The sequence below is a fragment of the Sturnira hondurensis genome, unplaced genomic scaffold, assembly GCF_014824575.4.
Source record: "Sturnira hondurensis isolate 20B ecotype Veracruz unplaced genomic scaffold, ASM1482457v3 Scaffold0000396, whole genome shotgun sequence".
NCBI classification, from domain to species: domain Eukaryota; kingdom Metazoa; phylum Chordata; class Mammalia; order Chiroptera; family Phyllostomidae; genus Sturnira; species Sturnira hondurensis.
The window spans coordinates 9489884-9514770 of record NW_028073027.1 but is presented as its reverse complement, the minus strand read 5'-3'; the positions used below and the strand labels follow the sequence as shown (position 1 = coordinate 9514770).

Below are 24887 nucleotides of genomic sequence, written 5' to 3'. Positions count from 1 at the left end.
GTGTACATGGAAAATCCTATAGCCTCTACCAAAAAAACTGCTCGAAGTAATAAATGAATTTGGCAAAACAGCGGGATGCAAAGTTAATATCCAGAAATCAAAGGCGTTTTTGTATACTAACAATGAGTCAGCAGAAGCAGAAATCAAGAAAAAAATCCCATTTGATATAGCAAAAACAAAAATAAAATATCTGGGAATAAATCTAACCAAGGTAGTAAAAGACCTGTATGCAGAAAACTATACAACACTGAAGAAAGAAATCAAGGAAGACACAAACAATTGGAAACATATACCATGTTCATGGATTGGAAGAATTAACATCATCAAAATGTCCATACTACTCAAGGCAATTTACAGATTCAATGCAATACCTATTAAAGTACCAATGGCATATTTCACAGACATAGAACAAACACTTCAAAAATGTATATGGAACCATAAAAGACCCCGAATAGCAGCTGCATGTTAAGAAAGAAGAACAAAGTAGGAGGGATCACAATACCTGATATCAAACTGTATTACAAGGCCACTGTAATCAAAACAGCCTGGTACTGGCATAAAAACAGGCACATAGACCAATGGAACAGAATAGAGAACCCAGAAATAAACCCAACTCTCTACAGTCAATTAATATTTGACAAAGGGGGCAGTAATATTTCACCTTCTTTATTAGTTAAACACCAGTGACAAATAATTTATTAGTATAACACACAGTGCTGTGGCATCAGCCATCTTGGCTCAAATCTCAGCTCTACCACTTATTGAGAATGTAAATTTGGTAAAGAGATGAAACTTCTACGTGCTTTATTTTTTTCATGTACAACATAAAGGTAATAGTAGTGTCTGTCACACATGGTTGTAGTACAAACAAAAGGAATTAATTGATTCAAAGCATATAGAGAAAATGCCACCATATGATAAATGTTTGTTATTTTTAAACCACCTAATATTGATGAATCAACTTCATTATGTCATGTAAAAGTACCAGTAATGGTGATCTGACTGCATTCAGTAGGAGAAATAGTCACACGCACCAACACAGAGACACAAACATGCACACACAGCAAAATAAAATGTAGAGATTATCAGTCACAGAAAGGAGAAAATAATAGTATTAAAAGTGATAAAATAAAAATAAAATAAAATTATACAAATATCTTTGTCTTTCAATTATATAAATAAACAAGTAGGATTGTGTGTCTTTGTCTTATTCAAAGGCACATCTAAAGTAATGGGTGTACTATGAAAACCTTGACAAACAGGAGCATTATATAATAATAAATTCAGTCTAAATAAGTCATCAGAAGTCATAAAAATTTGGGCAATAAATATAATAATGTTAAATACATAAGGCATAATCTAATTGTAGAAGCAGCTTTTCAATTTGGTGGAGGTTTCTTTTCCTTTTTTTAAAAATGTGGGATGCTTCATGAATTTGCACGTCATCCTTGCTCACAGTTTGTGCTAATTTTCTCTGTATCATTCCAATGGTAATATACCTGCTGTCAAAGCAAGCACAGTTGGTGACTTCTTTATTGCCCAAAAAGCAGCTCTAAAGTTTAATTTTTCAGGTAAAAGAAATCAATATATATCTTTTAGGGATACCTTATCAGTAATTTTTATATAATCTTATTTTTTCTAATTCAGTATATAGAATTGAATTTTGACAGAAAAAATTAATAAATACTAACATTTTTAAAGAACAAATTGTTTTAATCTATGAATGAGTTAAAATTTATTAAAATATTAAAATAAAAGTAGTAAAAGTGGAATGTAGTTGTTAAGATATATATAGAGACAGAGAGGGAGAAAGAAAGAAGTTAAACAAAACAGTAGAATTGTTTGATATCTTCAAGAGCTTGTTTATTATACAACAATAAAGAAATATTGGCTTTAACTGACACGTGAGACCAAATGGACATAACTGACATTCACAGAGTCTTTTATTCCAGAATGTCAGATTATATTTTCTCCTCCAGTGCATATGGAATATTATCTAAAATAGGCAATATATTGAGTTACAAAACTAGCCTCAACAAATTCAAGAAGTTTGAAAAGATATCAATTATGTTCTCTGATCACAATGCTTTGAAATTAAGAATCGTAAAAGACAGAAAAATGTAGTTGAACAACAATAAAATAAAATAAAATAAAGAATCAATTGTAAAAAGAAAGTAAAGAAACTCACAGATACATGGTGATTAAACAACATACTACTAAAACATAACTGAGTCAAAGAAGAAATAAAAGGTGAGATCACAAGATATACAGAGATGAATGAGAATGACAATGTAGCATAAGACTACTTCTGAGATATAGTGAAAGAAGTAATAAGAGGGAAGATTATGTCATCACAGGCCTATCTCAAGAAATGAGAAATACCAATTAGAAAACCTAATGTTACATCTTAAAGGAGTAGAAAAAGAAGAACAAAAGCAACCCAAAGTCAGCAGAAGAAAAGAAATAATAAAATTGGACTTCTGGCCAAGATGGAGGCATAGGTAGATATACTGTGTCTCCTCGTACAACAAAAGGACAACAACAAATTCAAAAACAAAAAACAACCAGAATTGCCAGAAATTCAAACTGTATGGAAGTCCATCAACCAAGGAGTTAAAGAAACATTCATCCAGACTGGTAGGAGGAATGGAAATGGTTAGCTAGGGTGGAGAGGATGCACCGCAAGGTGGCAGCTGGTGGACCAGGCTGCCCCACATTTGAGTGCAGATAAACAGGGAGGAACAACTGGAGAGCAAGACAGAGTGTACAACCTAGGGAAATAAAGCCTCAAAACCTCTGACTGAAAAAAACTGTGAGGACTACAGAGGTAGCAGAAACTCTCAGCCTCACAGGAGAGTTTGTTGGAGAGACCTACAGGGCCCTAGAATGTACACAAGCCCACCCATCTGGTAAACAGCACCAGAAGGGCCCAATTTGCTTGTGGGTTGCAGAGGAAATGACCAAAAGCTGGGCCAGAGGCAAGCAAGCAGCACTGTTCCCTCTCAGACCCCTCCCCTACATGTAGTGCCACAATGCAGTGATGTAGTTGCCCCACTCTGGCAAATATCTAAGGCTCCATCCCTTACTATTTATCAGGTGTTCAGAGATTTAAAAAAATGGCCTAAATGTAAAACAGATCAAAGCTCTAAAAAAAAAACAACAAACAATTAAATGATGAAGAGGCAGCCAACCTATCAGATGCACAGTTCAAAACACTGGTAATCAGGATGCTCACAGAAATGGTTGAGTATGGTTGCAAAATAGAGGAAAAAGTGAAGGCTGTACAAACTGAAATGAAGGAAAATGTACAGGGAACCAACAGTGATGGGAAGGAAACTGGGACTCAAATCAATGTTTTGGTCCAGAAGGAAGAAATAAACAGTTAACCTGAACTGAATGAAGAAACAAGAATTCCCCCCAAAATAAAGAGAGGCTTAGAAACCTCCAGAACAACTTTAAACATCCCAACATCTGAATCATATGGGTAACAGAAGGAGAAGAGGAAGAGCAAGAAATTGAAAATTTATTTGAAAAAAATAATGAAAGAGAACTTCTCTAATCTGGCAAAAGAAATAGACTTCTAAGAAGTCCAGGGAGCTCAGAGAGTCCCAAAGAAATTAGATCCAAAGAAGAACACACCAAGGCACATCATAATTACATTACCCAAGATTAAAGATAAGGAGAGAATCTTAAAAACAGCAAAAGAAAAGGAAAGAGATACCTATAAAGTAGTTCCCCTAAGACTGTCAGCTAATTTCTCAAAAGAAATCTTACAGGAAAGAAGGGGCTGGAAAAAAGTATTCAAAGTCATGAAATCCAAAGACCTATAGCCAAGATTACTCTATCCAGCAAACCTATCATTTAGAATGGAAGGGCAGATAAAGTGCTTCCAAGATAATGTAAAGTTAAAGGAGAGCATCATCACCAAGGCTTTATTCTATGAAATGTTAAAGGGATTTATCTAAGAAAGAGAAGAAGATCAAAAATATGAACAGTAAAATGACAACAAACTCACAGCTATCAAAAACTAAACCTAAGAAAACAAAAACAAACTAAACAAACAACTAGAACAGGAACATAACCACAGAAATGGTGATCACATGGAGGTTATTAGCAGGGAGGGGAAGGGAGCAATGGGGAAAAGGTACAGGGAATAAGTAGCAAAAATGGTAGGTACAAAATAGATAGGGGGAAGGTTAAGAATAGTATAGAAAATCTAGAAGCCAAAGAACTTATGTGTACTACCCATGGACATGAATGTACATATACTAATGGGGGTGGTTACAGGTGGGAGGGGGGCACAAGGTGAAGGCGAGTAAAAGGGATAAAAATGGGATAATTGTAATAGCATAAAGAATAAAATATATTNCATAACCACAGAAATGGTGATCACATGGAGGTTATTAGCAGGGAGGGGAAGGGAGCAATGGGGAAAAGGTACAGGGAATAAGTAGCAAAAATGGTAGGTACAAAATAGACAGGGGGAAGGTTAAGAATAGTATAGAAAATCTAGAAGCCAAAGAACTTATGTGTACGACCCATGGACATGAATGTACATATACTAATGGGGGTGGTTACGGGTCGGAGGGGGGCACAGGTTGAAGGGGAGTAAAAGGGATAAAAATGGGATAATTGTAATAGCATAAAGAATAAAATATATTTAAAAAACATAACAGAGTTTTTAATACTACTTTCTTGAGAGCTGAGAAAATAAATCACCGAAAATATATATAATAATAAAAATTCAAAGAAAAATTTGATACATTGATACATATTATATATAAGAATATAAATATGTATAAATGTTACACATAACATCTGTGAAAAATGTACTTTATGTGCCATGAGGTAATCACAATTGACTTTAAAATAATACCTAACTAATTTCACAAGGTTAAAAATTAAGCAATATGCTTCCAAATAATTTACAAGTCAAAAAGACATTATGACCGAATGTAGAAAATACTTCTGTCTGAAATGTGAAAGACGTGCAGCACATCACATCCTAGGGAAGTGAATAGAGAGGTGCTTAGAGAGAAATGCAGTACCTTAAATAGCTATTTTAGATGTGAAGAAAGGCAAGGAATCAGTAATATAATATTTGATCTCAAAAACTAGGACACAATAGTCTCACTCAAGATATAGATGAAAGTCAATAATGATAACATTTTAATAGAAAACACTGTACAATAGAGTAAATCAACAAGGCCCCAAATTGTTTTTGAAATCAATAGAAAAAGATTAACCCTCAGTAAGTTTGTTCAACACAATAAGGGAATAAAAATGAATCTGTCAAAGTCAAGAATTAAAAACTCTTAACTACAGATCCTCAGTACAATATGAAGAGTATAAAAATTATGAAATATCATGCAGTAATAAATTTGACAATTAATATGAACAGAACAATTTCTTTAATCATAAAATTTACCATTTTGTCATAAAAAGATTTAGGATATATAAATAATTCTTTACCTATTAAGTGAATGTATTTTTTAAAAATTCCATCAATAAGAAGTGGAAGTCCAGATTAGCTCATGGGTGATTTTTTTCTCATATACTTAAGAAAGATATAAAACTACGCTAACAAATTCTTATAAAATTTTTTAATGTACTTATTTTAGGAGGTCAGCTTAAAATGAATGCCAAAACCTGATGAGGATGTGAAAGAAATATGACACTATTCTCTTGCATAAACAAAGCTACAAAAATACTAAGTAAAAAATAGCAAATTGAATTCAGCTGTATATAAAAAGAAAAAAATGTGGTTTAGTCTAGAAATGCAAGAGTGGTTTAACTAACTGTATTAACAAAGAGAAAGTCATATCATTCTCTTGATAGTTGCAGAAAATACTTGTAACTTCCATATTATTTCATAATAAAACTGTTAGCAAATTAGAGATAGAAAGCAACTTCTTTGCTCTGATCAAGAGTATCTACAAAAGCCCTTCATCAGACATTATGTACAGTGGAGAATTGCTGAAAGTTCCCCCCACCCCGAGAACATGAGTGACTCAACTGTACCCACTATCACACAATAATGTACAACATTGTAATGGAACTGCAAATCAGCACAATAATTCAATAAAAGGAAATGTTAAAAAATTCAAAAGAATAAAAAACCATATAACACTGTCACTATTCACACATGATATAATCATGTACTTGAATATGTATTTACCAAGAAAAAAGTATAAGAATCTTTGCAGCTGACTTATTCATAATAGCATAACAAACCAAGTGTCTACACGTCATGGGATGCCATACAAACAATGAGAATTTTTAACACTATATTCACAAAAACATAAAAAAATTGGAGACATAATGTTTGGCAAAAGAAGCTAGATATGATAAGCAATATGTTGCCTCATTTACATAAAAATGAAAGTAGATTTATTCTTTGACAATAAATTGTGATAGTGATGACCCTTACCCTCGCACAGTGTCTGGGAAGGGGCAGAGTGGCCTGGTAGAGTGTTTGTGATGTTCTCTTTCCTGTTCTGTGTCCTGAGTGTGAACAGGTTCACTTTATGCAGATTCAGTGGACCGTACCATTTTGGTTTCTGTATTTTTCTTATATGGGTTGCAGATTAATAAAAGTCCACTTGAATTAATGTCTTACAATCAAATATTCCCATTGACTTTGAAGCAATAAAAATATGACTTCTCTCATCCATATTATATCATCATTTTATGGAAGTAGTAGCCATGAAATTATAGGAAAGAAATAATAAAGTATTAAAAGGGAGAAAACAACAAGGATCATTATTTATAATTGATCTGATTTTATGCTTAGAAAAGAGCAAAATTTTTGGAAAACTATAAAGTGTAATAATAGTAATCAGGCTAAGGGTGAAATTGGTATATGAGTATTTAAAAGTTTTCTATGTAAAAGTTACAAGTACAAATATAATGAAGGAGCAGATCCTATTTAAAATAGCAGCATGAAACCTATAACACTTAGGAAAAAGTTAACTATAATTTTGCAGAATATGCTGTGAATAAAATATGACTCCATAAGCCTACATACCCTATTATTGATCATCATGGATTACCCAGAGATAATATTCAGACAATTTTCCCTGCGTGGATTATTCACAGCAGAACCTGGAGTTTAGGCTATTAACTCCTTGTCCTTACAGGATGTTTCTCTGCCTCCTCTCCTGACATTATGAATTGAGTGTGCACAGTTTATAAACTAATTCTGAAGTCATACCTAATGGAGCAATTAGCAATGCTAACTTGCTATCGGAAATGGCATTCAAAGCCAAATATGAATGACTTCTGGTATGCTTATTACCTCCCCGTTCCCTTTCATTAGCAGAGTAATTAAGAGTTGGCTGCAAATGCGAAACACCCATTAAAGGCCTTTTATTATCCTTGCTTTTTCCTGGAGTCTAATGCTCAGATTCTGTCACCTTTTGACATTATTTTGTCTTTGTTAATTAAACTGTCTGGTAGTCACTTCTCATGACTCTTGCGTAAAAGGAGAGTGAAAAACATATAACTCAAGAATGAAGCAATCGCAGTACCAGGGCTCTAGAATATCTCTCTGCCTGCTCCAAGAAAATGTTAGCGGGGTGCTGTGGACTCCCTACTTTGGGGGAGCGTCACACGGGAGAACACATCTGGTATATCTATTACTGGTTTTTAAGCAACTGTGTATTCAAACTAACCTTTTATTCATGAACGTTTTCCCGAAGCTATCTAAGTCAAGTGGCATTTAAAGTATTCTATAATGAGAGTAATATGTAAGTAATTATGGTTACTAATAGATGACAAGGAACCCAAATGATACAGCTTTTGCAAATTTTCACTTGTGATTAAAAAATAAAGTCTTAATTATCAGGGAAAACTGAAAAGTTTTGAAGATATCATTGTGGTTGTATTAACATTTGTGGTTGTATTAACATTTGTCAAGAGTGTTATAGAGTTGATTTTAAATAATGGCACCAAGTTTCATGCCTAATTTTAGAAATTAAAACATCCATTCCATTCTGCTAATACAGTAGGTGAAATGATGTAGGTGAATGGTTAGCACATGGCCTGATATTTATAGTGTTTCATAACAGATGATTTTGAATGTTACGTTTTTAGTATTAGGTTTTAAAATTTTTTCAGACATATTCATGAAATTTATCACTTAACTGACACACAGTGTATCATTTTCCCGTGTAAGCCAAACACAGCCAGGAGATAGGAGAATAAGGTGAGTCTTGGGTAGAAGGAAATATGTTTACAGGAAAACAATCTGTTTTTAAAAATACTAAAGTTCAAACACATTTTACTGGAAATTTGATTTTAAAATAAAATGCTGACTATGGAGTATAAAGATAATCATAATAGTGAGTTCACTTGTAAATTATGTGCTTTTTAATTTGCTCTTACAGCCAAATTAAGTATTTATAGTGATCGCATGTGTTTGTTTTAAGAATTATGCCAGATTGCTCTCCAGTGGAAGACATTAAAAGATTTTGCTATGACTTTCTGTGACTTTTAAGAATGTATTTCCTGACGGTAGATAGAAAATAGATAGGGGGGAGGGCGAGAATAGTGGGGGAAATATAGAATCTAAAGAACTTGAGACAGGTGGTTATAAACTAAGGGGGGGAGAATGGTGGGGGAGGGAGTGTGCGGGTGGAGGGGAATGAAGGGGGGAACAGAACAATTGTAATGGTATAATCAATAAAATATATTAAAAAAATAAAAAAATAAACAGTGAGAAAGAGAAAAAAAAGAATGTATTTCCTGGGGACTGCTCTCAAGTGCATCATCATTGTCTAACCACCATGCTGTACAGCTGAAATTATTACAGAATAATATTTAATATAAACTGTAACTGAAAAAAATATATAATATTGTATGTGTTTGTTAGTCGAACTTTTTTCAGTTATCCACCTTCTATGCATTTGAAATTATTTCTTTTCTTATAGGAATCTTGACCATGATTCTTATGGGGTGTGATAATAAAATGTAATATATGTAATTTGTACTGTTTTCTATTTTGTTGATATTTTAACAATCTGTGTTTCTGAATTTACTCTACACGTTGCTACTAAAATAATAGAATGATCTTTAAACAAAATCCTGGGGTTGGGGAATAGATTACACCAGCTTACAAATGTCCCAGTGCTCTCAGAGCAAAGTCAGAAGGCCTCCCAACACTGACCTTGATTTTTAGAATCCCCATTCAAGTTCTGCAGACGCATGCACAGTAATATCAGATCTACCCTTTGCTCAGCTGAGTTGCACTAGTGACTTTTTTCTCATGGATGTAGAAAGACAGGGCTAAAAGATAAAAATTTTAAGAGTTCATTTCAGCATTTATCATTCCAAATGGGATGGCACTAAAACAGAAGTGGTTAGGACCACTCAGCTGACAGGATCCTGAGGAAAGACTTACACAGTAATGTGCTGCTTAACCATGGGGGGTGCGTTTTGCAAAATGCATCATTAGGCAATTGTATTACTGTGCACACATCAGTACTTGCACCAGCCTGGATGGTGTACCTTACTATACCCACAGGCTATCTGATATCCTATCATTGTATATGTAGTCTGTTATTGACCAAAACACTCTTATGTGGCACAAAACTGTATAGAGAAAGTGTAAAAACAAAGAAAGGAACTTATCTGATCTATGATAGCTATTTATGTTTGGTTGTACTAACCATCTTGCTGACTTAGGTAACCTCGAGACATTCATAGGGTTAGATTTTGGTCTGACAGCATAGGCTGCCACAGCATTGGAGCCACCTCAGCCTAATGGCCTCCTTCTTTGATTGATTAAAAGCTTCTAAATCTTAAATACTTTCATTAAAATAGTAGTGATGTATAAATTGTCACACTATCATATTTTATTTAGTTTCAGTTTTGAGGATTCTCAGTTTTTCTGTTAATTTGCTCAGATACCTACAATTATTTGCCACATGAGAGCACTGATGGGTTGTACTACATAATTATCAGCTGTTATGTTGATATTATGTTTCCAATTATTTTACAGCTGTGTAAAATATACTTAACTGAGTAATCAACTGCAATTTTGAGCATGACATCAATACTTATGATGAATGCTTTCATAACGATGACTTAACATCTTACTTAAGCAATAAAGGGGTGTGTATTCTGCTTTTTTTCTCAAGGCTGAGGTCAACCCTCAGTTTCTTTAGAGTGTCTCATAAAGACCTGTGTTTTCATTCCTTACCTAGACTTTCTTACAGCTTAGAGAAATATGCTTCTGGCCAGAAAGGGCGGCTTGGCACCAGCCATGAGGACCCACAGGTGTTCTCAGTAAAGATGCAGATTCCTGTTTGAAGCTGAAATCAGAAGGAGAAACTCAAGAAGCTGCAGATTTGTACTCCCTCAGTCACGTTCTTATCTCATGCTTCTTCTTTTCAGGAGAAGCGGTGCTTTGCATTCCCCTCTTCCTGATTGCTTTGCTCTGCTTTCCCTCTCTATCATCATAAAAGCCTCCTCCTGCTTTAAAATTATTAAGATGGGCTCTGAGACATAAGCCCCCATCTTCCAGACAGCCGGCATCGGAACAAACCACTTTCCTTTACACCAGCCCCCCTCTCTTTAGTACCAGCTTTCTAAGCAGCAGGTAGCAGAACCCTTGTTCTATTTCAATTTCTAAATTAAATTTCTCATAGCATAGGTCTGCTGAAAGAGTGAAAAACAAGTTAGTCACCATAGCCTGGGTAACGAAATTACCTAAATCAGAATGGGCTGAAACTTAAGGAACAGATTTTATTTTATTAACTAGCCTGAGAACTCAAACTTTTGATCTTTTCAGTTGTACATAAACACACACACATATAGTCTGTCCAGACGGTAACCAGACATGTAGTATGAAAAATAGAGACGTTTACTAAAGGAGATACAAGATACAACAAACATTGTACATAGGACAACACCCCAGTCTACTTCAAAGTGGGCAACTTGGGACCTCACGCAGTTTTCCCAGTCACCATCAGCTGCCTCATATTTTCCTGTATCTCATCAATGATCTTAAATTTCTTCCCTTCCAAAGGTGATTTTAGTTTTGGGAAAGGCCAAGAAGTCAGAGGGCACCAAATCTTGGCTGTAGCATGTTTGAGTCCCCTGGGCGATTCGATGATTCACCAAAAAATTCTGCATAAGCAGGTACATTGTTCTAATAAAGCTGCCAATCACCAGTTGCCTGTAGTTACGGCCTTCTGAACCATCCAAATAGTTTCCACAGAGGAATGTTCAAGCTTAATGCAAAATTTTATGCAGATTCGTTGCTCTATTCACTCAGTGGTTTTGAATGCAATGGCCACACAGAATACATGCTCACTCAATGGCATCTACCACCTACCCCACTGACTAGTACAGTTGAAGTTGTCATTGTTCATGCATATGAATTCCTGTCCACTCTCCTTGGCTGCCAGGTTACATCAATGTTGTGTAAACCATTTTTGTTATATTAATAATGGCAGAGATTTTCCACACAGACCTTATGTGTGTGTGTGTCCTATAGATAACCATTTCTGAAAAATTTAGAAAAGAATATTTATGTGTCTAAATTCTTGCCATCCATTATCCAAACAGTTTGACATGTACAAAATAACATCTTGGACCAATCTAGGAGCTAAGAATGCAGGACCACTTTTTTTCTCTTCAAGAATATATTTTTTACGGCCCTGGCTGGTGTAGCTCAGTGGATTGAGCACGGGCCTGCGAACCACACGATCGAGGTTCGATTCCCAGTCAGGGCATATGCCTGGGTTGCAGGCCAGTTCCCGGCAGGGGCCAGTTCCCAGCAGGGGATGCACGAGAAGCAACCATACATTGATGTTTCTCTTCCTCTCTCCTTCCCTTCCCCTCTAAAGATAAATAAATAAATATTTAAAAAAGAATATATTTTTTACTATTAGAACTCTCAATTTTCCTCTCTTCTTTGGAACATGCTAGGTGTCTCTACCCTGTTAATGTTTTCAATTTGCAAATCTTTAGACCCTTGAATAAAACATTATTTAAATCTAGCAAAGTCTCATGATTCATTTATATTTGGTCCACAGGTCTTGAATGATTTTTGTTCTCTTCTAAGAGCACGCAATATTGGTTGTTTGTGCTTGATTCTCAAGGAATTCTCCCCTCTCCCGTTTTGGAGACCAGGCATACAGGGTATATGTTATATCACTTTGTGGTTTAGAAAAATGAAAACAGAGCTTAGCTGTGATTCTATTCATTATGAATAGTCTAAGTAAAAAATAAACAACATAACTTTGAAATTCTTAATTTGCACTAATACAATCTTCGATTTTCTCATTTTATTAAATTTTATAAAGTTTAGCCCTTTTGTCATTTATTGATTAAATTCTATCTGATTCAGAATGATTCTGATGTTCTTTCATGTATCTTATGCCAAATAAAGCACTGATTACTAAGAAGTGTCAGTTGAAAACAATGGTATGACCATTACTGTTGTCAGCAAAGGGAAGTCAGTCACATTCCTGGTTCTTCTTCAAGAGAAAAATCAATAATGAGAGTAGATATCAAAGTATAATCAGAAACATGGGCCTCATTGAAATGAGATGTTGAGCTAGAGGTCCCCCAAAATGGAGAAGTCCCCCACTAAACTGGCTTGGGGGATGGGAAAGCTTACCACACCTGGGCAAGTGGCAGAAAGCCCCACAAGAAGCAGGAGGCTCTGTGAGACATAGTGAGTTGGGGGTGAATACAAAAACTCAAGCATGGCAGCCATTCAGTCTCTTTACCACCCAGTTTGAGAGAATGCAGAAGGACCCCCATTGGCCCGCCACGAGGAGGTGCCACCCAGTTTTGGATTAAGAACTGGAAAACATGGAAACATGGCTGGTGGTATTGGAGATTGAAGACCTGCCTAGCCAAGCATGGGGTTACTGAGAGAAGCCAGGAGTGTGGAACTAGAACCAGGAGACGTGATTCAGACTTCTGTTTTTCTAAGAGAAGGTATCACTGGCTGGCATATTTTGAGAAGGGCCTGATTTAGCAAAGGGAGATGGGACTGTGTGTATTTATGGGTGTTTATTTTGTTCCTAAGGGAAGTGAGATTTAATGACAGAATTCCACCCTTGTTCTAAATCTAACTTTAAATAAATAGTTTATTTCCTTTTCACCAGACTGTGGCAATGGAAATCACTGAATTTTTGACAGTGGGCAATAGGACCCGGAGGGGTTCTGTTACATCATGTTTGTGGGCGATACAAATACAACCAATGGAGTTATTATTATTTTTTTCCAGACTACAGTATTTATAACTAAGATCTCCATATAACTATAAAAGAGTTCAGTTTTCATGTTTTTGGTGATTTCTTTGTACAATCAAGAGGAGCAGAATACCCTAACCCAAAATATACTTCTTTTGCATAAGGGTTATTTTTGGTTGGTTATTTTTAACAGGCTTGTGACACAGGAGAATCTCTGAAATCAAAAAAGTTTCCATTTTGTGAACAAATGTTACATTTGTAAAGGAAATCGTCATTTCTGTGTGTCTCTTCTGTACCAGGAACAGAAGGATGACTAAGTTTCTAGAAACTCATTTTTCTCACCAACAAAAGTATATAATGAAGTATTAGATGATCTGTTTTAATTTTCATAACATCTGTGACAGTGTAAACATACTTCAGTGTGCCATCTTTAATATCAGTGACTTCCTCTACAGTATATAATCATATGAAGAGTTTACTTGGCTCCTTAAAAGTCATCTGCTAAATGGAAGACAAAGAAAAACAATATATGCAATTTTTAAAGTAAAAAAATCAGCACATCCCAGAGAAGATTTACAATAAGGAAACTATATGAAAAAATGTACAAGCACTTTGACATAGATATCAGGAATATTAAATATTGTTCCTGTGAAAATAAAAATGGCTTGAAAATTAGCTCTGATTCTATGCTATTTCAGGACTAAAAATATAAGAAACAGATCAGAACTAACCTTCAGTATTTTGCTTTGTGATATACAAGGTTTTTTTTGCGATCCAGAAGTAGAACATTTTTATGAAATCTTCCCTAAGCTGAAATGCCATGAAGTGAAGAAGCAATTACCTGAGGACACATCTTGCTAATGGATGCACACAACACAGAGAAGATGCTCACAGACAAAGGAAGTGGTGGCTTGATGCCGAAATGCTGAGTGTGTTTCTCTGGGGGGCCTTTGGCGATGCCACTCTCACTGCTGCCTGCACACTCCCCTTATATTCAGCAAAGCAAATGCTGAATGCTCTTTTTGATTTTCACTTTTATTTATAACACAAGTAATTTTTTTAAAAATCATTAGCCAAAAAACTGTTACAAATGTAAATTGTTTGTAAAAGTGAAGTAGCATGAGGCAAATTTTCTAAAACTTGGTGATACCTGTACAATCAGAGTTTACTTCTATAAAACTAAAAATGGGTTAGTGAAGGGTTTCAGAATGGGCCTCCCCCAAATGTGACAGTTTGGCACATGAACTCAAGCTGAATGCAATCAAGACTTGGAAGGTTTAAGAAAACCTTTAAGCTTTCCCTTAACTGCCTAAAACAATTTAGATAGAGGGCCAGGCCAAGAAAGAGGGCTATTACCAGAGAAAATTTTTATCTGGAGGACCAATTGGTATGACAGGAAAATCATGTAATTACCAAATATGTGCTTTTCTCATTTTCTTCCCAATCACCCTCTGCTCCATTGAAGTCTCAGGTTTTCATCAGATTTCTCATCTCAGGCTGGAGTACAAGCTTCAGTGGTCTGAGAGGCCCTTCCCCAGTCAGACATTCTTATGGGCCCCCGTACACATCTACTTAAATTTGTTTTTTCTCCTGTTACTCTCTCTTGGGTTAATTTAACTATTAGACCAGCTGGAAAATCTAAGAGCAGAATAAAATATTTTTCTCCCATATACTATCCAAATGGGGAGTGATTAGAGCAATTTAAAGAGTTCTTCAACCTAGGAGTAACTAAATAAATTAGAACTTGGAATGAGAGAGAAGATGCTCGGTTTCAGCTGTGTGATCAATGATTAATAGATTAAAACACTACTGATCACATCTCTTTATGTGGCTCATAATACAAGAGCAAGGGGACGCATAATGCTAGCAACTTACAGAAAATTTGAAATTCCTAGAAGGAAATAAAATGTGTAAATGACACAGCATTATAAATTTGTAGAGCCCACAAGCCTGTGGGAAATTGCTGACAAGTGGTTTAGAGAGATTCGAAGGCAGTTTGCAAGTACCCTCTGAACAGTTAATCAGCAATTCAAGCTAAGGTACCATAAAAAGCCCACAGTAACTCCTGCCTTGAAACTAGGTATATAACCCGATAGCTGGAAAGAAGTCAAGGGAAGCAATACTGTCATAGACTAAAGGATAGGTTCTCAGCTTTCCCCAGACAGAAATCAGGGAAGGGGACAAGCATTAGAACAGAAAATGTTTGTTAAACTTCAGAAGGAAGAGATCAAAACTGGATGCATCAAAGCAGCACACACTGAAAATGGATATGGCTCCCTAGCCTCTGCTGAGGCTGCGTTTACACAGTGTCCTGTGAGTCCTGTTTTGTGGCTGACCTTCCAGGTCTCTCTTTGGGTGAGGTGGCTACTTGCTCCAGCATGAAATACATGTGTCGTTAGCATTTTAAATCTCTATCAGGGGTGCGTTTTTTACCATTGCACAGAGTATAAGTCACCAAAAGGGCCATCTCAAGAGCTACCGCACGAGAACAATTTCACAGATTTTCTCCTAGCCTGACTGCATCTGCTAACACTGTGTTGTAACTGGTAGGGGAGGGAAATGGTGTTCTGCTATTCTGGCTTGCAGCAGGATCTGGTCAGACAGCCTTCTTGCAGGTTGCCTCCTGCACTATCTCCTACTCAAGGAAGAAAACAATGAATTCTTAAAAGCTTCATATTTAATTTAAGACTCTATTAATTTTTCCAGTAAATTCTTAAAAATCACTAATATAATCTTTGTTAGGCCTCAAGAGAGATTACACTGGTTTAAAGATAGTCACAGAAATTTGCTTTAATGCTTTTTTAAAATTTGAAACATAAAGTTAAATCTAGCATACAACATCTAAAACATCTAAAGTAGCATACAAATATTTTGAGGGTCAAAGGAATGATAAAAGGAATTCAATGTCAAGAATTTGTGTTTGTTTTCTTGAAGTTCAAGCAAGGGAAAGTGTGGGTTTAAAGACAAATAATTATCAGGAGAGTTGTACAAACAAGGGTTAATAACAAATGTTTGGGGAAAGGGCAATGTGGGAATAACACTTAGTTCATTTTGAACAAAAAGATTAAAAAAATATGGTTGGGATGGGAGTAATAGACAGAAAACTGTACTTGAAAAATAATTAAATAAATTTTAAAAGAAGAAACAGAAGTCAAGGAATTCAAAAAAAATATGGTTGCCTTTGAAAAGCCTGAGAATATACTGTTAAACAAAATTTTAAGTTCGGTGGCTGAATGACTTTTTAAAAGAAGGGGTTTGTTAGGACACTACTAGTAAACACAAACAAAGACAGTTTTTTTGGGGGGGGGTGGACTCTGAACCACCTTCCGCACAATCAGGTGGAAAAAGCAAGCAGGTCCATTGTCTCCGAGTTGGGAGTTGGTGAGTGTTTTTACATTATTGGATGGGAGAAAAATACCAGCTTGTTTGGGAAGAATTTACATTGGCTACAGATAAATGGGGTGGAAAAGTTCAGAGGAGGGATTGTTTGAGGATAGGTGTGGAGTCCATAGGAAAATGTGTCCACTTCTGTGGATTAGCCTGGGGCAACAGATGATAAAATTCACGTGTAAACAAGAAGCGGCGGCTCCAGTGGTCTGACAACACCTGGTTAATCTCTCTTTTAGATGCTGGTGGAAATAGCCACCTGGAAGTGGATTCTGAGTTCCATCCTACATTCAAAGACCTAAGCAGTCTTTTGTTGTTTTTCTTGCTCTGCAACTGTTAGCTGATTATGCTCTTCTTGTCTCCTCCTTCCACTCTCTGGCCTGCTATAATTTAATTTAGGACATCTCAGATAAAATATGAGTAAAACACTTAAAGTTTCCAAACAAAAAATTAACATCTGATTGATATAATTCATTCATTCATTTTATTTATTTAAAAAATAAGGAATGTTTAGAATAGTTCTTTTATATAGTATTCATGTATGCAAATATAATTGTATGCAAAAAATTATTCAAAAAGTTTCACAGTGAATGATATTTCTGTCACCATATGTAAAATATTTTCCTTTGTGTGGGGCAGTCTCTTCCACACAAACCCTTACTAAAATGAAGATTTGAACTATCAAGGCTTTGCTGCCAAGTAATTGTTTCACAATAAAAATGTACATATTTGTTTTGTAAATCTTACATAGAAAATGTATCTTTAAGTATGTCAATAATGGGAGTCTCCTTCAAGATGATGACTTTAGCTAATAGATTAAAAACTAATTTCCTACAATCTTTGGATTTGCTTTGTATTCACAAACATGCCTAACTCACAATAAAAGGTGAGCAATACATTGTGATAAATTAGGTACTGGATATTATGCTTAGGACTTTTTGATAATTATTTATATATTAATTTATATAATATTAATCAGATTCTTTTAGATTATGAGAGCATATTTTGAAACAATTATAAAATGAGTTATACCTGGCTTCCAAAAATGATCTTTCTGATCAATTTCCAAAAAAGGTATGTTGGAAGCTGTTAAGTAGTATATCCCCACACCGGGAAATTTTAAAATTCATTTGATATTTGACATGTTATATTTCATTTGTCACCTTCCTTATTGATGGACTTTATATATTTATAATTAAAAGCTGTGCGGCAAATCACCATTATAAGATGTTTCTCCTTATACATTAAAATTTTGCTGTAGAATAAGTACCCAAACTATCACATCTGGGTCAGTATCAGAACATTATTTGTTTTATAAGTGATAGATAAATTGCTCTTTACAGTCCTTATACCTGTTTTTACTTTAATAGACCAATTCCCCCCCAATTCTAAGGTTTATTAGTTATTATTGAGCCAGTTTGTGATAAATTGGTGGAAATTGGTGATAAAGATCTTTGACAGCAATTCGTAATGATCAATCATGCTTGTAGGTTGATCTAGGAGTTCTTTTTTTTTCCCCTAATAAGAGCCCTTGTGTTTCTCACACACACATTTTTTAAATGTTTTTTCCTTTTGGATAATACAGAGAATTTCCATATACACATCACCCAATCACTCTTAATGTTAATGATTACAGTAAATCAATCAAAGATCAGCTGCCAAATATTGGTGCCTTACTATGAACAAAATCCTAGATTTGATTTGAATTTCAAACAGTTTTTCTATTTCTGTTCCAAGAAGAATATTTTAATTCATCCCACCAATTGCTTCTAATTAATCTTAAGGAAACTGGAATTAGGAAAAAATGGTAATTTACTGAAATTAAATATTTATTCAGTGGAAGATCCAAAATGCAGTAGGTAAATTAGGATAGATATGTGAAATGGCTAAATAGAAGTGTTTTCACATTTTCTCTATTTTGGGAAGAAACTTTCCACATCAGCATCATATCAAAAGCAGGTGTATATGGCGACAATGAAGATAAAAGTTTGAAAAAAGAAAAGTGGAAAGATGAGAGTGATGTAAAGGATATTTATGTTACTTAAAATAAGAAATATGGATATGAGAGTTGCATTATATATTTATGTTAATCACTTTGAACAAAAATATATTGTTTATTTATTCCTAAGAAGCCGTCAGTGCCTTAGAAACCTTTATGGTAATAAAGTGTTGAAAGTCATTTGAAACTGCTTGTGTAAAAGCAGCCTCTGGCCTTGGTGTGCAATGTACCGTTTGCTAAGTGGCCCCAGGACTGGCACTGGCCACCGCTGGCTTTGGTTTGCAGCTGGGCATCTCCTAGTAACTTCAAATCTCAGCACAGGTAGTAGCCATTTGCAGATCACTTTGTAGCGTATGCCCAGTGGCCCTGGGCAGGGCGCAGGTGGCAGCTGAACTTGGCCCATATCTTTTGGGAGGCTCCAAGGTTTGCATACACTGTGGGAAGCTTTATACTATGCTAAACTACCTCTATGAGTGATACACTCAAGGGGCAGACACAGGTTCCAGAGGTCCCCTGAAGCCACTTCTGCTTCATGAAGTCACGCCCTGTATAGCAGATTCTTTATAGGGGCTGCAAATCATTCTCCCAGTAGATCGGTGTGAGTACTTCATGAGTTATATTACTGTGTAATAACTGGGTTGTATGCCTAAAACTAATATTATATTGAACATTAATTGTAACTAAGCAATTACAATTTATTTAAAAGAATCTGATAATACATTTTATACATCATTAAAATAGCCATATTTATTAACGTCACTTATAGGATAACATTTACATACTGATAAGCTATCAAGCTCACGGTGGTGGATACAAGTTTTAAAACAAGTCCACCTATTATTGTAGAGTCATCTATTTCTAAGGCTTAGTTACAATTCTATAGATAAAATACAGCATCAATTCATGCTTGTCACTTGTATCTGTACATAATTTGTCCATTTTCTGTGGGGTAGATTCATTCCTCTTTCATGGTCAAAAATCTGTGATGGGTCTGGTCCTTCTCTTTCAGCATCTGTAAACATCAATGACATAGGCTGAAAAGCAAGTCTTCGACTTTCCCCCCTTTAAACTATGACACAGTGTGAAATATTAGAAAAAACATACAACAAATACATTTTGCTTTATGAAAAATGTTATGTTCTAGCATTTATTGAACAAAGGTGAGATTGCAGAGATGATAACAGATATGACTAAAGCAAGCGTGCCTGATTGCAAATCCTCTTCATGCTCGTTCCCTTCCAGTCCTTAACGGAGAGTTTCTAGACTCAGTGGTTATAGCTGTTCTTCTTCTTACTCAGGCAGAAAGCAGAAAATACCCTGAGGTACTTCCCTTAGTGTACATTGGTATTTTTGAGGGAAAATTAAGTGCCCAGTGATTTCTTTCCTTCTTTCTGTCTTGTCTTTTGGCCTCTCTCCCTACCCCACTTCCTCTTTTCTGTCTTCACTTCATTGGCTTAAATCATTTTGTTTGATCCTGCTTAATTAACATTTATAATTAAGTACTTACCATACACACAAAATGTATTTCCTATTTCCACCTTGGGCCTAAGGTGTACCTGTGCCCTGACATTTTAGCTAACAAAAGTATAAAAAAATATTCAAACACAATTAGAAGAAAACACTGGTAAATATTGTTCCAGACTATACATGCTTAAAAAGCTTTCACACCAATTTATACTTAAAAGTCATATCCTCTGATTTATTAAAAAAAACAACTAAAAAATTTTTCTCAGCCCTGGCTGGTGTGGCTCAGTGGATTGAGTGCCAGCCTGTGCACCAAAGGGTCGCCAGTTCAATTCCCAGACAGTGCGCATACCTGGGTTGGTGGCCAGGTCCCCAGTTAGGTACATGTGAGAGGCAACCACACATTGATGTTTCTCTCCCTCTCTTTCTCTAAAAATAAATAAATGAAATCTTTAAAATTTTTCCTCAGACTATTTAGGGAGAAATGTAAACTGCTGCTTATCTACAGAAAACATACAACCCCTCTGGAGGCTCTGCAGAGTCTGTAGAGTTGCAGAATGGGAAGTAGCCTAGTAGGAGTGTGTGTGTGTACTCGTATATGTTCACATTGAATTATATGACTGTGTAATGTTCCTCCCGTCAAGTACCTGGGTGATATAAATGGGTTCGTTTCCGCGTCCACAGGCTCTGTCTTTATCAAGCAGAGGTAGGAATGGGGAAGGGGAAGAGCAGAGCTTTTTTTCTTGTTCTTGCTTTCGAGTGTTAAAGTAAAACAGTCTGACAATGGCCACTTCATCTAGATCTTCATGGTCCATAGTCAGCCTGAGGTAAGTCAGTCCAAACGAATGGCACAAAAATGTAATACTATTTTTTGCAAATTTACTTACTTTGGCAGTAACAGTTTTAAAACATTGCCGAAATGGTTGTTTTTTTTCCCCCTCTTACGAGGTTTCACTCCATTTTCAGAATAAGAAGCTGGAATCCTGTATGTGTGGTTTAATATTCTGCACAGAAAGCTCAGCAAAAGTGTGTTCTTCCTGTTGTCCAGAGCCAACCTGGTGATAACAGCGTGGCCTTTCCTATGCCCCCGTATTACATAGTCCAAAGTTCTCCTTAGTTTACGTTATCAACGTAATGCATATAGTTAATGGTCCCACTGTCATTTTTTTCCAAAATTGAAAACTGTCAATAATTTATGTTGAACTTTTATAAAATATCTTAATTTAGAAATCAGCTTCTCTATTAAATTATTACATCAATAAATACCTTAAGTAATCATTTTATTTTGTTTTTCTTATGGATGACTCAATGAATAACCCCAGTTACTGAAGTAATAGCTTTCGAAAATGCAAATCAGAATCAAGCTAGTGAATTTTATTTTTGTAATTCTTTAGGATCATCTTTTTTATCATATGTATAAAAAATAGCTCTCCTTGAGAAGGAAGTGTTATTTAGAAAAGAGTTAGACATTTGGGGAGTTGGAAAGCAGACACAAGTAGCACAGAGTGAAGACTTCTGATCTTCCTGGGGTATAATGTGTAAGTATTTCTAACATACGGTAGCTTAAAGGAACAATAAAATGACCACACTAAAGAAATAAAATCCTGGTGCTATTGTAGTCCTAGGATTTGCTGTCAGTAGCAATAAAAAATATAATAGGTGAAAAAATGTTTTATTTATGAGAGTAAAATGAATAGCACCAAAGGAAATAAGTTATTTGATGCAGTAATATCAAAAAAGGCAAGAATTACCATTTGATACATCTCCCCAAAAGTGTGAAGTTCAGATAAAGGGCATGAGTGTGAAATTGGAGCCATGCATACTTAATATAAATAGAAGCCTCCACTCTGGATCCAGACCTGGAAGTGACACATATCTTCCGCACAATGTTTTAGGATAATTACTTCGTTTATTAGAAACTATCACCGCCCATGTATACAAAGCTTGGGTTGTTTATAGGAGGAATACCAATTCATTATGATTTTGTGAAATAACAAAAACATAGAAATGAAAGAAACTTTCAGAAATATTCCATGAGAAAAAATAGAAAGTAAGAGTTATATTCAGTAATAACATTTTGAAAACAAATCCTGCAGTGTTTATTTTTTTATTTATTATTTTTTTAAGATTTTATTTATTTATCTTTAGAGGAGAAGGGAAGGAGAGAAGTCTCAATGTATGGTTGCCTCTCATGAGTCCCCTGCTGGGAACTGGCCTGCAACCCAGGCATGTGCCCCGACTGGGAATCGAACCGCAATTGTGTGGTTCGCAGGCCCGCGCTCAATCCACTGAGCTACACCAGCCAGGGCTACAGTGTTTAAAATCAAACGTGATAGGTTGTATATTCAATCTTTAACAATCAACCCTTTCACAAAAATGAGTTTTGGTAGAGGTTAGGTGTTTACTATGTGCTAAATGTCCTCTAATCACTTTTTGTATGTTATTGAATTTAAATTCCACATACCTCAATCATATCAGTGCTATGATTATTACATTTTTCAGATTAGAGGAATGAACATATGAAAATAAGCAAGGTCACAAAGTCAGTAAATGATAATTCAGCCTTCAAGTAAAGTTAAAAACATACAACGTTGGGACCCGGCTGGTGTAGCTCAGTGGATTGAGCGCGGGCCTGCGAACCAGACAATCGCGGTTCGATTCCCAGTCAGGGCACATGCCTGGGTTGCAGGCCAGTTCCCAGCAGGGGCCAGTTCCCAGCAGGGGATGCACGAGGAGCGACCATACAGTGATGTTTCTCTTCCTCTCTCCTTCCCTTCCCCTCTAAAGATAAATAAATAAAATATTAAAAAAATACAATGTTTGTGTATAGTTTGATTTTGTTATCTATTACTACAATAACAATTGCCTTAACATACAGTTGAAATAACAAGGAATATTTTCTTATTTCTCACAGTTTGGGCGCATTAGGAATTTGGCAGCTGCTTGGCTAAGCGGTTCTTCTGTGGGGTCTCTTGTGGGGTTTCAGTCAGAATGTCAGCCCAGCTGCAGGCATCTAAGGCTTGTCAAGGCCTGGGAGATCCACTTTCCAAGTCATTCACTCTCGTGTCCAGCTGGTTATAGGCGAGAGGACCCAGGATACCACCTGATGCCCTGTGGTTCTCTTTAGACCACTTGATCATTCTCAGGTCATGGTGGCTGGCTTCCCTAAAGGTGAGAGGTACAAAAGACAGAAGCAGAAGTGATCATCCCTTTTATTATTCAGTATCAGAAATTATATACTGTTAATTTCATACAGTTCTACCCATCATACAAGTTGGTCCTATTCAGTGTGAGAAGGGGTCACAGAACTTCATGAGAACTAGAAGGAAAGGATCATTGGAGGGGATCTTGTAGATTGGTTTGGACAAAGATATATATCAAACAAAATATACATTTCAGTACAAAAAGATACTTTTTTCCCTCCAATAAAGCTTAATTCTACTTTGTTTTTACTATGCTATAGTCAAAATTATTCTGTATTATTACCAATAAGATGTTGAATGTAGAGATTTATTGGATAGGAATAGAGAATGGGGTTGTTAGAAATCTTCTCCTTTAGTGAAGGGTTTACACAGTACCTTCCTGATTTTATTATAATATGTTTTGGAACATATTACTGAAACACATATACAAAACCAATCAATTTTGCAAAATTATGCAAAAATTATAGGCTATGCTGGTATGTAGTTTAACTGCCAAGGTATTTTACATGTCAATTTTACTTTTTGCCATGGCATAACACACATACTAGTTTTCTAGCCTGCTCTATCCTTATCCCAGTTACCTGCTAGGGATGTAGATAGTGTTTATGTCTCTAGCCTATTTCCTGGCACCATTTTCCTGTAATAGTTGGGATAGAGGCTAGGGTGGTTGTATCAATAAACTTTTGCTGCATAAAAAACACATTTGAATATTAACAACTTAAAATCAGGCACTCTTTGTTGTCATGTTGTTGCGATATTTTCTTACAGTCCTTTGTGTTTCAATGGTGACAGTTGTTACTTCTTCTCTTTCATTTCTGATTTTATTTATTTGGCTCTTTTCTCCTTTTTCCTTCGTAATCCTGTTTTCTGTCAATCTTCTTTATTTTTTCCAGGAAACAGCTTTTGGTTTCATTTATCTCCTGTGTTTTTTTAAACTCCATTTTGTTTATTTCTGCTTTGGTGTTTATTATTTTCATTCTTCTACTCACTTTGGGCTTTGTTTGTTGTTCTTTCTGCAGTTCCTTTAAATGTGGAGTTAGACTGTTTATTTGAGCCTTTCATTTTCTTTTTTTTTTCCAATTTTTTTATTTAATTATTTTTCAAGTACAGTTTTCTGTCTATTACTCCCATCCTATCCCACCCCCCCATCCTCCCCCCTCCCTCCCATTTCCACCCTTCTCAGTTGTTGACCATGTATCCTTTATATAGGTTCCTCTAAATCCCTCCCTTATTTCCCCTGAAATTCCCTCCCCTCTCTCCTCCGGTCACTGTCAGCCTGTTCTCTATTTCAGTGTCTTTGGTTATATTTTGCTTGCTTGTTTGCTTTGTTGTTTAGCTTCCTGTTAAAAGTAAGATCATATGGTATTTGTCCTTCAACACCTGCCTTATTTCACTCAGCATAATGCTTTCCAGTTCCATCCATGTTGTTGCAAAAGGTAGGAGCTCCTTCTTTCTTTCTGCAGCATAAAATTCCATTGTGTATATGTACCATAGTTTTTTGATCCATTCATTTACTGACGGGCACCTAGGTTGCTTCCAACTCTTGGCTATTGTAAATTGTGCTGCTATGAACATTGGGGTGCATAGGTTCTTTGGGATTGGTGTTTTAGGGTTCTTAGGATA

At 35.7% G+C, this 24887-nt stretch overlaps 1 non-coding gene and 1 pseudogene across 1 annotated transcript; both read right to left on the bottom strand.

Moving 5' to 3' along the window:
• LOC118983255 (solute carrier family 25 member 51-like) overlaps nucleotides 1–20876 on the bottom strand; it is a 118444-nt pseudogene extending 97568 nt beyond the window's left edge.
• Nucleotides 1412–1514, bottom strand: LOC118983375 (U6 spliceosomal RNA). Its single transcript, XR_005065712.1, has one exon. It is a non-coding gene; the product is annotated as a U6 spliceosomal RNA (small nuclear RNA).
• Nucleotides 20877–24887: the final 4011 nt, after the last annotated feature.